This window comes from Pinus tabuliformis, chromosome 1_2 (assembly GCF_031772625.1).
Source record: "Pinus tabuliformis cultivar Carrire ecotype Pingquan chromosome 1_2, CPIR1, whole genome shotgun sequence".
NCBI lineage: Eukaryota > Viridiplantae > Streptophyta > Pinopsida > Pinales > Pinaceae > Pinus > Pinus tabuliformis.
In genome coordinates, this window is record NC_142298.1 from 1,141,386,570 (window position 1) to 1,141,398,623 (window position 12,054).

A 12,054-nucleotide genomic window follows, 5' to 3' on the forward strand; every position below is an offset into this window, starting at 1 on the left:
AGAAATAACAAACTCTCTTTTTTTTGGGAACAGTTTATTATTGAATCAAAGATACACATAAAGAGCAGGCTCAGCATGGAGCGGAGCACAACAAAATTTGAAGATCAACTATGAAGGGCCGACAGTAAACCAAAAAGATAGATCTGTACAGTTATATATCTAGTTTTCAACCAGAAATCCAAAAAGAAACAAAGTTTTATCATTAACTTATCTAACTAAAAACACAACATAAAAATAAGTCTGTACTCTCTGGATATTAAACAACCTATATATCCACAAACAATCTGTAGAAGTACCCTCTAGATATTAAACAACCTATAGAACTACCTTTATACTTCTGGACAAAAATAAAAAACTAATAGACTCCAAGAACAGAAGCTATAAGAACTTAAAAATCGCTGGTATGGACATGCAAGGAGTATTTTCCCATTAAGCCATTTTTCCAAATAAATAGTCCTGGGATGAATTGAAGCCCATTTTTTTTTACAGGGAGTCTGTTGGAAGGTTAAATTCTATGTAGACATGGAAAAAGGATAGGATAAAGGATACTTTGGACTTTTAATAAGACAGATTCACAACTTACCATTCAGATTTCTCGAATAGCCAATTTATAATAATCTTGGAATTTTCGGTCTATGATGATCTTGAAATCTTAACCAAAAGCGATCTTGTAGATGTACAAAGATTTTGCTATAAACTTTAATCAATTAAATAATATTTATTTGATAACAGCTGCTTCAATATTACTTCATTTTTTTGTTCTAACACATGAGGAAATAAAATCAAGAATGCACAACTTATTTGGCAAGACCAGTCGCTCGTAATGGAGCTCAAGCTAATGCCATGAACGCCATGATGACCCTGTTTCTTTAACTCGATTTTTTTTAAAGACATTGAGCAGAAACAATATGTATAAGCATTCAGACACCAAAGTTATAATACTAGCACAAGATCATCGTTACTTTAATATGGAATTACATCATTACTTTAATATGGAATTACAGATCGATATATAAGGCGCTGAACCCAAAACGAAAATTCATACGAGCCCACAAAAACACAACCCACGGACGCCCACGCTCAAAGTAAATTCCGGTTACTTATGACATGCAGGGTTCAATTACTTGCAGGTTCTGTATATCCTTTACAGCTCTTCTGGAATTTCTTGCGCCTGTGAACTCCTCGAGCTTCACTGTAGACAAAGACAAACCCTGGAACTGTTGATCCTCGGCCTGCCGAATCCCGTCGTCAAAATTGAGCTCATAACTCGGTGGATCGTACTGGAAACGTTCAACAAGAATTAATGGTTTGTTCTAAAGAATCTGGAAGAAGGGTCCGCTTGGCCCGCCAGCCCAACAAAATCAACAACGCCTGTTGTACCCACACAGATTCATGAAAGAAGAGGTTTGGGCATTACAAAGGTTGGGGATTATAGCGTTTCTTGCACCTGGCGATCTTGCAGTTTTTCCGGCCGATTGAGGTACTCCGCGGACCGCAAACAACCTTACACCATAACTTAGATCAACGATCAAAATCAGTTCAATCGTCTAACACCATAAATCTACGGTGAACAATAGGACACCGCGACGGCTAGGGCAATTCATTTCAAAAGGAGACGCCTTACGGCGTAAAAAAATAAATAATTAAAATTTTATTTAAGAGGAAAATAATAATAATAATAATAATAATAATAATAATAATAAATAAATAAATAAAAATAAAATATAAAATATAAATTAATAAATTAATAAAGAAATTAAAAAAATAAATAAATTACCCTAGGGGGGCAATAAAGTAAATAAAATAATTTAATGATAATAGTTAGTTCAAAATTATTAATAAATAAATAAAAGCTTTATGTTAAATAATTAAAAAATAAGTTAAATTAGTAATAGAGGAATTAAAAATAGGACTATAAAGATAAATAAAAGAAAGAGAAGGTATGAATGAAAAATATTTTATTATAAAAGTCAACCTAAAAAGATAAAAATAAAAATAAAAATAAAAATAAAAATAAAAATAAAAATAAATTATTAAAAAAATAAATAAATAAATAAATAAAAATTAAATAAATAAATAAATAAATAAAAATAATAATAATAATAAAATAATAAAAATTAAAATTAAATTAAATTAAAAAATAAAATTAAATAAAACTAAATTAAAATAAATAAATAAAAATTAATAAATTAATAAATAAAAATTAAAGAAAATTATAAAAAAAAAAAAGAAGAAGAAGAAGAAGAAAAGCGACTAGGACGAGAGCGCTTGGACCTAGCACCGAATGATTTTCCAGCCATCATCTCTATTGAGATTATTCGGCCTCTTTTCAATCTCTAGCGCCTCCCTAAATTTCCGATGATGGAAGCGTGAAACCTTGGCAATAACCCTAGCTTCCTCAATACAAACATGATGATTAGTTTTCTCAGCATGCTCAGCTAAAGCAGAAGACTTAGTTCGCCTATGCTTAAGGTCTGCTGCATGCTCACTAATCCTTTTATTTTTATTTTTTATTTTATTTTATTTATTTATTTATTTATTTTTATTATTATTATTATTATTATTTTCCTCTTAAATAAAATTTTAATTATTTATTTTAACTAACTATTATTATGAATTATTTTAATTACTAATTTAACATAACTTTGCAATTATTTAACTAACTATCATCATAAAATTAGTTATTATTAATAAGTTTTACTAGATTAATAGTTATTTATTAATAGTTTTATTCATAAAATTATTTTTATTTTAGGGATTGGTCCCCCTAGGGTAGTTTTCTCCCTTAAATATAATTTTTAATTATTTATCTTAACTAACTATTATCATGAATTAATTTTTTACTTATTATTTTAATTATTTATTAATCTTATTTTAAGGGATTGGTCCCCCTAGGGTAACTTTTTCCTTAAATTATTATAAAAAAAAAGGGTTTTCATCCCGATACCCAGTCCAAAGTAGCTATTGATCTTTTTAGCCATTGGAGGCTCTGCTCTGTCTATTTAACTTGCTAAGCTGGATCTGTTTCTTCAACTTGTCCTGACGATGAACCACACTGGTTGGTTCGAAACGCGTCGACAAATGATGTCTCATGTGATATTCGCCGAAAAATCTTTTGTAAAAAAAGAAATGTGTTTAAGGATGCTCTTAACAATCAAAAGAAACAATGAAAGCTTTGGCAACAAAAACCAAAAAGATCAAAAAAACAAATTTCAAGAAAGTATCAATCAACAACTTTCATGAAACAAGGAAGTGGATGGTCACAAAAAGCGGTTTTTTCAAGCAAACAAGAAGTCACCAAAAGCAAGATTTAACACAAAGATTGAAATCAATCTTCCTACCCTGATGAATCAGAGCAGCCAAGATTCCCAGCCAAAAATCTTGCGTGCTTAAGCAAAAAATTATGACGCTTACAACAACAAAAACATGACCAATACCCCTTACAATCAGAGAGAATTTGGAACAAGATGCTTGCTGTAAAACAAACAACTGATATTGGAAAGTGACTGTTTCAGACTGAATCAAACCACCAGACAGACCTTCAGAGACAAAAAGATTTAAAAATCTTGAAAATTGCAAGATATACGTGACTGTACTTATGTACAGATTGCTTGTATACGCGACTGCGCCTAAGGAAACTTGCATATACGTGGGTTCACTTAAGGAAACATGCGTATATATGCTTCTGTAACTAAGAAAAACAGTGTATATAAAATATTTCAAGAAAAATAAAAAACAAACTGAAGAAACTGGCAAAACTTAGAATTCAAGAACAGACCACACAGCGATAGCAAGCAAACAGGTAGCTGAGCCTTGATTGGCTTAAAAGCACCCAAACTAGGAACAACAAGAGTGTTTTCCCCAGTGGAGTCGCCAATTCTATTAAGGGAAATGTTCCCCTGGGGCTTTTGGGTTGAAACCCTAGCAGACTGAAAGTTGTCTATACAGAGAAACACACATTCACAAAGCCATTAAGCTATTATAAGCAAATTCTATGATAAGGGGGCGTACCTTAGGTCCTACGTTTGAGAAGGTCCTTTAGGGTCCAAACCCTTCTTCAAATTCCTTTTGCTCCTTTGTCCTGCAAAACAACCAATGCCAAAGAACACAACAGTATATGGACAAAACCTTACAAAGAAACCATCTTCATGTTATAAAGAAAAGGTAGTTAGTTATGAACTTTAAACAACCATTTTCATATGAATTCCAACATGAATATCACAAACATAAAGAAGATTTATATCAGGAACCAAGACATGTGTTTCTTTTATTATAGACAAATAAAGTACAGAAAAGGAATAATTTCACCTGAGTCACCTTTCACAGGCTCCAAGCAAAGCTTCCCTCAGGATTCGTCCATCCTCAAGCCTCTAACAAACTCCTTCCATGACTTACTCCATGATGTCACAAGTAGTGGATGAACAACAACACACAAGGAAACAAGGGTTTCCTATACAAATGGGGGAAGTGCAGAAGGCACAAGGGTCTTCAGACCTGGTCAGGGGGGAAATCTCAGCATAATAACCTTTAAAGAGTTCAGGCTTCTGTGATCCATATCAAGTTTGTGAGAGATTCTTCGGCGAAAATCACATGGAATACCATTTGTCGACGCGTTTCGAACCAACTAGTGTGGTTCATCGTCAGGACAAGATGAAGAAACAGATCCAGTTTAGCATGTTAAAATGTTGGTTTTTAGTGAGCGCTCTACCTCATTGGTAGTAATAAAGATTTATAATTTTATTTTTTGGATAGTGTTTGCTTCAAATAGATATCGAGAAACTTAGTTTCAAGTCAAAAAGATGTCAATTTCAAGAAACTTATTTTGCACAACAACTTGTCTCCGACATAATTCATGTTGTACATGATTGATATAGAGTTGAACACAATTGTGTTTGTGGCAATGAAGGCATGGGAATATGGAATAAAACTTTTAATGTTATCTCTTAAATGGCTTCCCATTTTAAACATGACTTCTTTTTTTCGCTGAGAAAAATGGAGTCGGGATGATCTATAATTTGTGATTTAGTATTAAATTAATTTTTAAAATAAATTGTAAAGACAAGGTAATTAATATTTATCAATAATTCGTAATAATAATTGTTTTACTATTAATTTAACAACTAAATTATGACTAGCACAATTATATAAATTAAATCACTAGTATCTATATATCGATATCAAAACACTTAATTTCTAATCAAAATACTTAGTTCCTAAAACATTTTAGTGAAAAAAACATTAAAATAAATAAAATGTTAACATAAATAAAATATATCATTAGCCATTTTCAAATATTTTTTAAATATTATAATTTTGTTTATGATTTGTGATTTAGTATTAAAATGGATGAATTTGACAGAATGAGCTTGAATAAAACCAAGAATAAAGTTGCAGTACATTAAATCGCTTTAACAAAATGCACACATTAACTTTTTGCATGGTAACTGAAATTAATATTCTATATTTGGCTCGAGGAAAGAAGATAAAACAACTTTAACAAACCAATTGAAACATGTAATAAATTGAAGGCCAATCTCCCAATAAATGTCGAGCAACCTCCAACTACTTAAGAAGAATATGGAACTACCTGGTGGGAGTTTCAAATCCTTTGACCTACCAAAACAACAGACATTAATCACAGACACACAAAAGGATAAAAAACAAAAACTTCTTGAATTCTTGAATTCTTGAATTCAAGAAGATCAATTTCTTGAATTATTGAATTCAACTTCTTGCTATAAAATCAATTTATTGAATTCTTCATATAACATCAAGAAATTATTTTTTATTAACATAAAAAAAATTGCCATTTATCTATAGTTTAACATTAAGAAATTATTTTTTATTATTTAAATTTATTTATTTGTAAATTGATTGGTTGAGGTCGTATTATGAGCTTTTTAGTAACTTCTTAATTTAATAGTTGCTATTATTTTAGTTTTATTTCCTTTTTATTTAATTTTATAATTTTTTTTATTTAACTTCCATTGTTTAAAAGTAAAAGGAAATAAGAAAGCCTATGATTTTTTATGATTTAACAAAATAAAAAAAAAAATTGTGAAAAAAACTTATAAAAAAATGAATATTAATCTTAATTTTATAAATGATGTGATCTAATAAATTTTATTAGAAAATCATTATTTTTTTATTTTCTATTAAAACAAAATATATAAAATCCATATCAATATAAAAAAATAATCCATTCAAAGGTGAATGTGAAATTTTAATATTACAATATGGACTTTCAAATAAATGAAATTAAATATATTATTTTCTAATTATCACTGTTTCTTTTTTTTTGGTTATTGTTTTTCTTTAATGATAGAAATATTAGGCTAAGTGGAAGTGGTAGAAGGCTCGAGTTTGTTTGAGGATTATGGATTTAGCTCCCCTAGATAAGATCATTGTCAACATTTGGATAGGTTACTATATTTTTAATGAATTACATAGAAAGATATGTAACCTCCAAATCACCATTCTTGTTGGGCAGATTCAAGGGCTTGGTGAAACAGGAAGAAAAACAGAGTGGTAGGGTTTGGTGGTTTATGGTTGTTTCTTGGATGCACATCGACATTTGACAACACTATTCAATCTCTTCAGGTCAAGATTCAGATTTTTAGAACTTACTAAGTGTTTTATCTTTTGAATCGGTGATTTCAAAATTGTCCAATGTATTTATATTTTATGGGTTTGTTTTGATTTTGACATATGTCCATTTGGAATTCCTCAATTGTGAACATATTTTCGGTCTTTTGATATCCTGGTTATGTGTGTGCATTGTTTGAATGTGTAGCCATTGTCAAAAATATTGAAAGCCTATTGAAGTAGCACATCCTCATTCAACTGCTCTGCTAAATCACTAATCAAAACCCAAAACTTTAAATGAATTCCTTTGGTGCTAAATCACTAAATCAAAACCCAAAACTTTAAACGAATTCCTTTGGTACAAAAAGAGTGCAAAATTTTCAATCCAACAACTTTACTTATTGTATTGGTATTGAAAATTTAGAGTGAACAACGCATTGTATCTCGCCACTATTTCTATATTCTCCTCCTTTAAGGACAGAAATAATCCAAGTTAAACCTTCCAAATATTATTTTTGGGCAATATAGGGTATCCAACTCAGTGTCGTATGACGAGAAATCTATTCTGTTGAGATTTCTCTCAAAACCGATCCTTCGCATTTTACACTCGATATACCGCTTCTCAACATGAGTTCTGCTAGAAGTTCTGCAAGAGGTTATACGATTCAATTATTTAATCCTTCCAAAATTTTAAGAGAAAAGCACATTATACACACACCTGGATCACGGTGTAAGCCTTACTTCCACGATCATTATTTTTTATCTTTTATTTATCTTAGCCCAATTACATTTGATTAATTATATTTTGTTTATAGTTTACAATATATATATATATATATATATATATATATATATATATATATATATAAGTGCGAATTAATTATATTTGATTATCTTATTACATTATATTTTGTTTATAGTTTAGAGTATAATATATATTTTTAAAGTGTGAATATATGAAGATTGTATCTAAATATTTTTAATAATTTTAAATTTAATAATAAAATACTAAAAAAAAAATTTAATGTTTAAAATTTTAAAAGTGTTTTGAAATTTTTAAATATATTGAATATATTTATTTAAATAAGAATGATTTTAATTCAAAATTAAAATATAAAATATTCACTAAACATTGTTAATAAATTATTTTTTTAATATTATTTCTAAATTATTTTTTTAAATGATAGAGAGTTAATAAATATAGAATTCCATCAAAATTTATGAAGACTTTGATTTTTGCTCCATTTCCACTAATTACAATAGTGAGCACAAAAACAAACTCACCTAGATTGCCATAATTTCAACCCCCATAGATATATTATTTTTTCCGAAAAATTGGGTCAATGGATATACTAATTTATTTGTTGGTAAAAAATTAATTCCCTAACTTAAACCTATCATTAAATAAAGTTATATAGTTTCATAAGAGTTTCATCTTCCAACAATCCAAATTTCAATTTCCTTATATTTAAACTGACTACGTAGCACTTGTTAATTATAAAAACTATGTGTAACCAGAAAATAAATAAATAAATAAATATAATAAAATAAAATAAATAAATAAAATAAGATAAAATAAATTATGATTAATGTAATTGGAATTGAAAATAGACCAAAAAAAATAAATAAAAGAAGATTAAAAAAAACAACAACAACAACAACAACAAAGTCTGAATTCTATTAACAGGTTCTCAATTGAAGTTTCAAATAATAAAAGAAATAGCAAAACCAATCCATGGTATGACAAAGATTGTAAAAGTGCAAGGAGAGCAATTAAGGAAGCTGTTGATGAATCTCTTAAAATGGACAAGATAAAAATATACAAAGCCCTAACTAAATGGAAAAAGAGGCAGTACATTCATCAAAGACAGGAGAATCTCTTACACCTCTCTAAGGTAGCTCCTAAGAAATTTTGGAGGCAGATTATAACTAGGAAGACTAAGGATAGTAATAAAATTGCTCTTCATGATTGGAATTCCTATCTTAAAAAGCTTTATGAATCTCCAAATGTCATGGATAATTTGGAAACCCTTCTCACAACAAAAGAAGTTTTCTCTTTAGAAGACATTAAGTTTGGGGTTAATCGCCTCGCTAATGGGAAAGCTAAGGACATTGAAGGTTACCAAGCGGAAATCTTAAAAATTGGAGGTCCTGTCCTCATCCCCCACATCCATAAGCTTTTCAATCAAGCAGTCAAGCAAGGGTTCCCTAAACCTTGGACTGAGAGCCTCATTATCCCTATTTTTAAAAGTGGGGATACAAATAACCCCTCTAATTATCGAACAATTATGATCAACCCTCTCTTAGCCAAGTTATATGGTAGTATTTTGGAAAAGAAGTTAAGCATATGGCTTGAAAGTGAAGGTAAGCGGGCTAAAGGCCAAGCAGGTTTCAGAAGGCATCACTCAACAACAGACCACCTTGTTACGCTTAGGATCATTGCGGAGGAATGTCGTAATGATAAATCCAATTTATTTTGTGGCTTTGTGGACTTCAGAAAGGCTTTCGATACGGTTCCTAGATACAACCTTTGGAATAGATTAGAAGAGCTAAAGGTTCCTCTCGAGTTGAGAGCTGCCGCTATAAGGTTATACGAGAATGTAATTGCCAAGCTAAAGAGCAATGAAGGGTGGTTGAAAGATATTAAGTGTAACATCGGAGTTAAACAAGGTTGCCCCCTCTCCCCTACCCTATTTGGCATTTACATCGATAAGCTTGAAGGCTATTTAGAGGAAGCAGGATGTGATGGCACGATCTTAGCTGGGATAGTCTTCATCCTTCTTCTTTATGCTGACGATATTGTTCTTTTGGCAAGGTGCCCATCTGATCTTAATAAGCAACTCAGGCTTCTTAAGGATTTCTGCTCTACCATGGGTATGACTGTTAACACTGACAAAACAAAAGTTATGATTATCAAATCCAAGAAGGACACTTACGCTAATTTTATGTATGACAATAATAACTTGGAGGAAGTGTATTCTTACAAGTACCTAGGAATTGATATTCATCACAAGCTCAACTGGAACCATAGCATTGAGAAAAGGATTAATGGGAGGTGGAAAGCTTACTTTGGTCTTGAAAATAATTGTAAAATAGCAAACCTTGTATTGTGGGATAAAAAGAAGTTCATCTTTGAAACTTTAGTCACTCCTGTTATCTTATATGGCTGTGAGGTTTGGGGTTGCAGCATCTCCAGAGAAACATGGAGAAAGATTGAGCAAATCCAGAAGCGTTTTATAACTTATAACCTGAAAATTAAAAGTAATACAGCCTATCCTATTCTCCTTATAGAAGCAGGTCTTTCCCCTATTGAGAGCCTAGCTATGCTTAGGCTTCTGTTGTACAAGAAAAAAATCAGTAACATAGACGATCATAGACTTCCTAAGCTAGCTTTAAATTCTAGCCAAAACCACCTAAGGCTCAATCGAGGGTGCCATAAAGACACAAGGGCCTGGTTAAACTATTGGGAGATCAACGAAAATGATGCATTGAAAAACATAAATAACATTAAAGATATTGTTACTTCTAAGTTCAAAGAAAAAATTTGGTGTGAGAAAGACTTAGCGACTAAAAGAAAATTAAGTTATTATAAGAAGGTCATCAACCCCACCCTAGAAGATCAAAAGTATCTCTCTATTTTAACTAGCTCAAAGAAGAAAATTAATATAGCAAAGATTAGAACGAATTCTCATGAGCTCCATAGTGAAACAGGTCATTGGGCAGTTTCTAAAACGCCATGGACGGAAAGGATCTGCCATATATGTGAGAATAGGAACATCGAGGATGAAAACCACTTCCTCTTAGAGTGCCCCGCGTATAACCACATTAGATCTCAGTTTCACAATCTTTGTTACAATACTGACCTTCCTAGCCTTTTACAATGTCAAAATTATAATGAGCTCGGGAGGCTTCTCTCCAAGCTTTTTGAGCATAGGAATAAAATCTTAAATCAAAATAGATAATTTGTTTCTTTAGGTCCGATAGACCATTATTTGGTCTCAACGGACGTTAACCATCATCATCATCAAAAAATCATAAAAACTAAAAAAAAAAAATATTGCAAAAATATTTTTTAAGTAATTTTTCCTCTTTGAAATCTGTCATCTAAAAAAAAATATAAAAAGGATTAAAAAAAAGTAATATAACTAAAACAATAATTAATGGAAAAAGTTTTTTTATTGTTTTTTCCTCTTTAAAATTTGTCATCATAATAATTTTTTTGACATCTTCATCGTGTCCAATATATCATGGTGGGGAATCGAAACGGTGATTTCACTTCAAGGAGTGCCTTAACAGAGCACTTGATCGCTTTCTATCTAAGACCCCGTGGAAAAAATTGTCATCTTAAATTGAAAATATGGAGAAAAACTATAATTCCTGAAATTGGAAATAATAGAAAAAGGAAAAAAAATTCAAAAGTTTAAATAAAAGGGAAATAAAACTAAAAACAAAAATTAGTAACTAATAGAAATGGAATTTACTAATTAGTCCATAATAAGACCTCAACCAATCACCTTACAAATAGATCAATTTAAATAGTAATAAAAAATAACAAAAAATGATATCCCAAGGTTAAACTATGGAAAAACGACATAAATTTTTGGTCGACAAACTAATCGGCAGTCAAAGGCAAAACCGAATGCGTAATACCATGCAGGAAAGTATAATACAAAAAATTGTAATCCTTCTCAAAATTATATAGTTAAAAGGAAAAAACATAAAACAATCAAAGTCCACTCTTAAAAATATCACACATTTATTTATTTATTTATTTTATTGATGACTTGGATGTGAACATTTTTCTTCTAATTTAATATAGTTTTTGTAAGTAAATAATTATGTTGTAACACGTTCTTTTGGGAAGAACTCCCTTCCCATGTCATTGTGTGACATCTTGGGTCATGGATTTTGTGTGTTAGACAATTAGAAGATTTTTTGCCGCTAGATCATCATAGGCGGTGGAGAATGTTGTGGTGGAAGGTTGTTACAGATCACCCTATTGATAACTAAACTCGAAAGACTTCATATGTGTCTATTTCCTTTGGCATGCGACCACAACAATTATGGAAAATACACTATGTCCATCATCTTCATCTTCAACCCATTTTCCTCTTCCCCCAATCGCACTAAGTTCTAGAGTGCAAACCGAAACAAGCTTGTAGGAGAAAAGGCTAGACTCACGTGCACTGGTAAGCCCAAAATTTTGGTCATGACACAACACCTCCTCTGCATCCCTCCAGGCCATTATGGAAAGTTTATCTTTTGCACATTAGATTGGAGGAGGCAACATCCAACTTAGTGATGTGAGTACATCATTCTTTAGACGATGACGTCTCTCTAATGTTGCTCTTATTAGCCTGTACCAGAAAGGCCTCTGACTTTACCCCTTTCCACAATCTCTCGCCAAACTCTAACAAGGTTGAGTAATGGTCGAGGAAGACTGTTTGTTATGTTTTTTTATCATGGCTA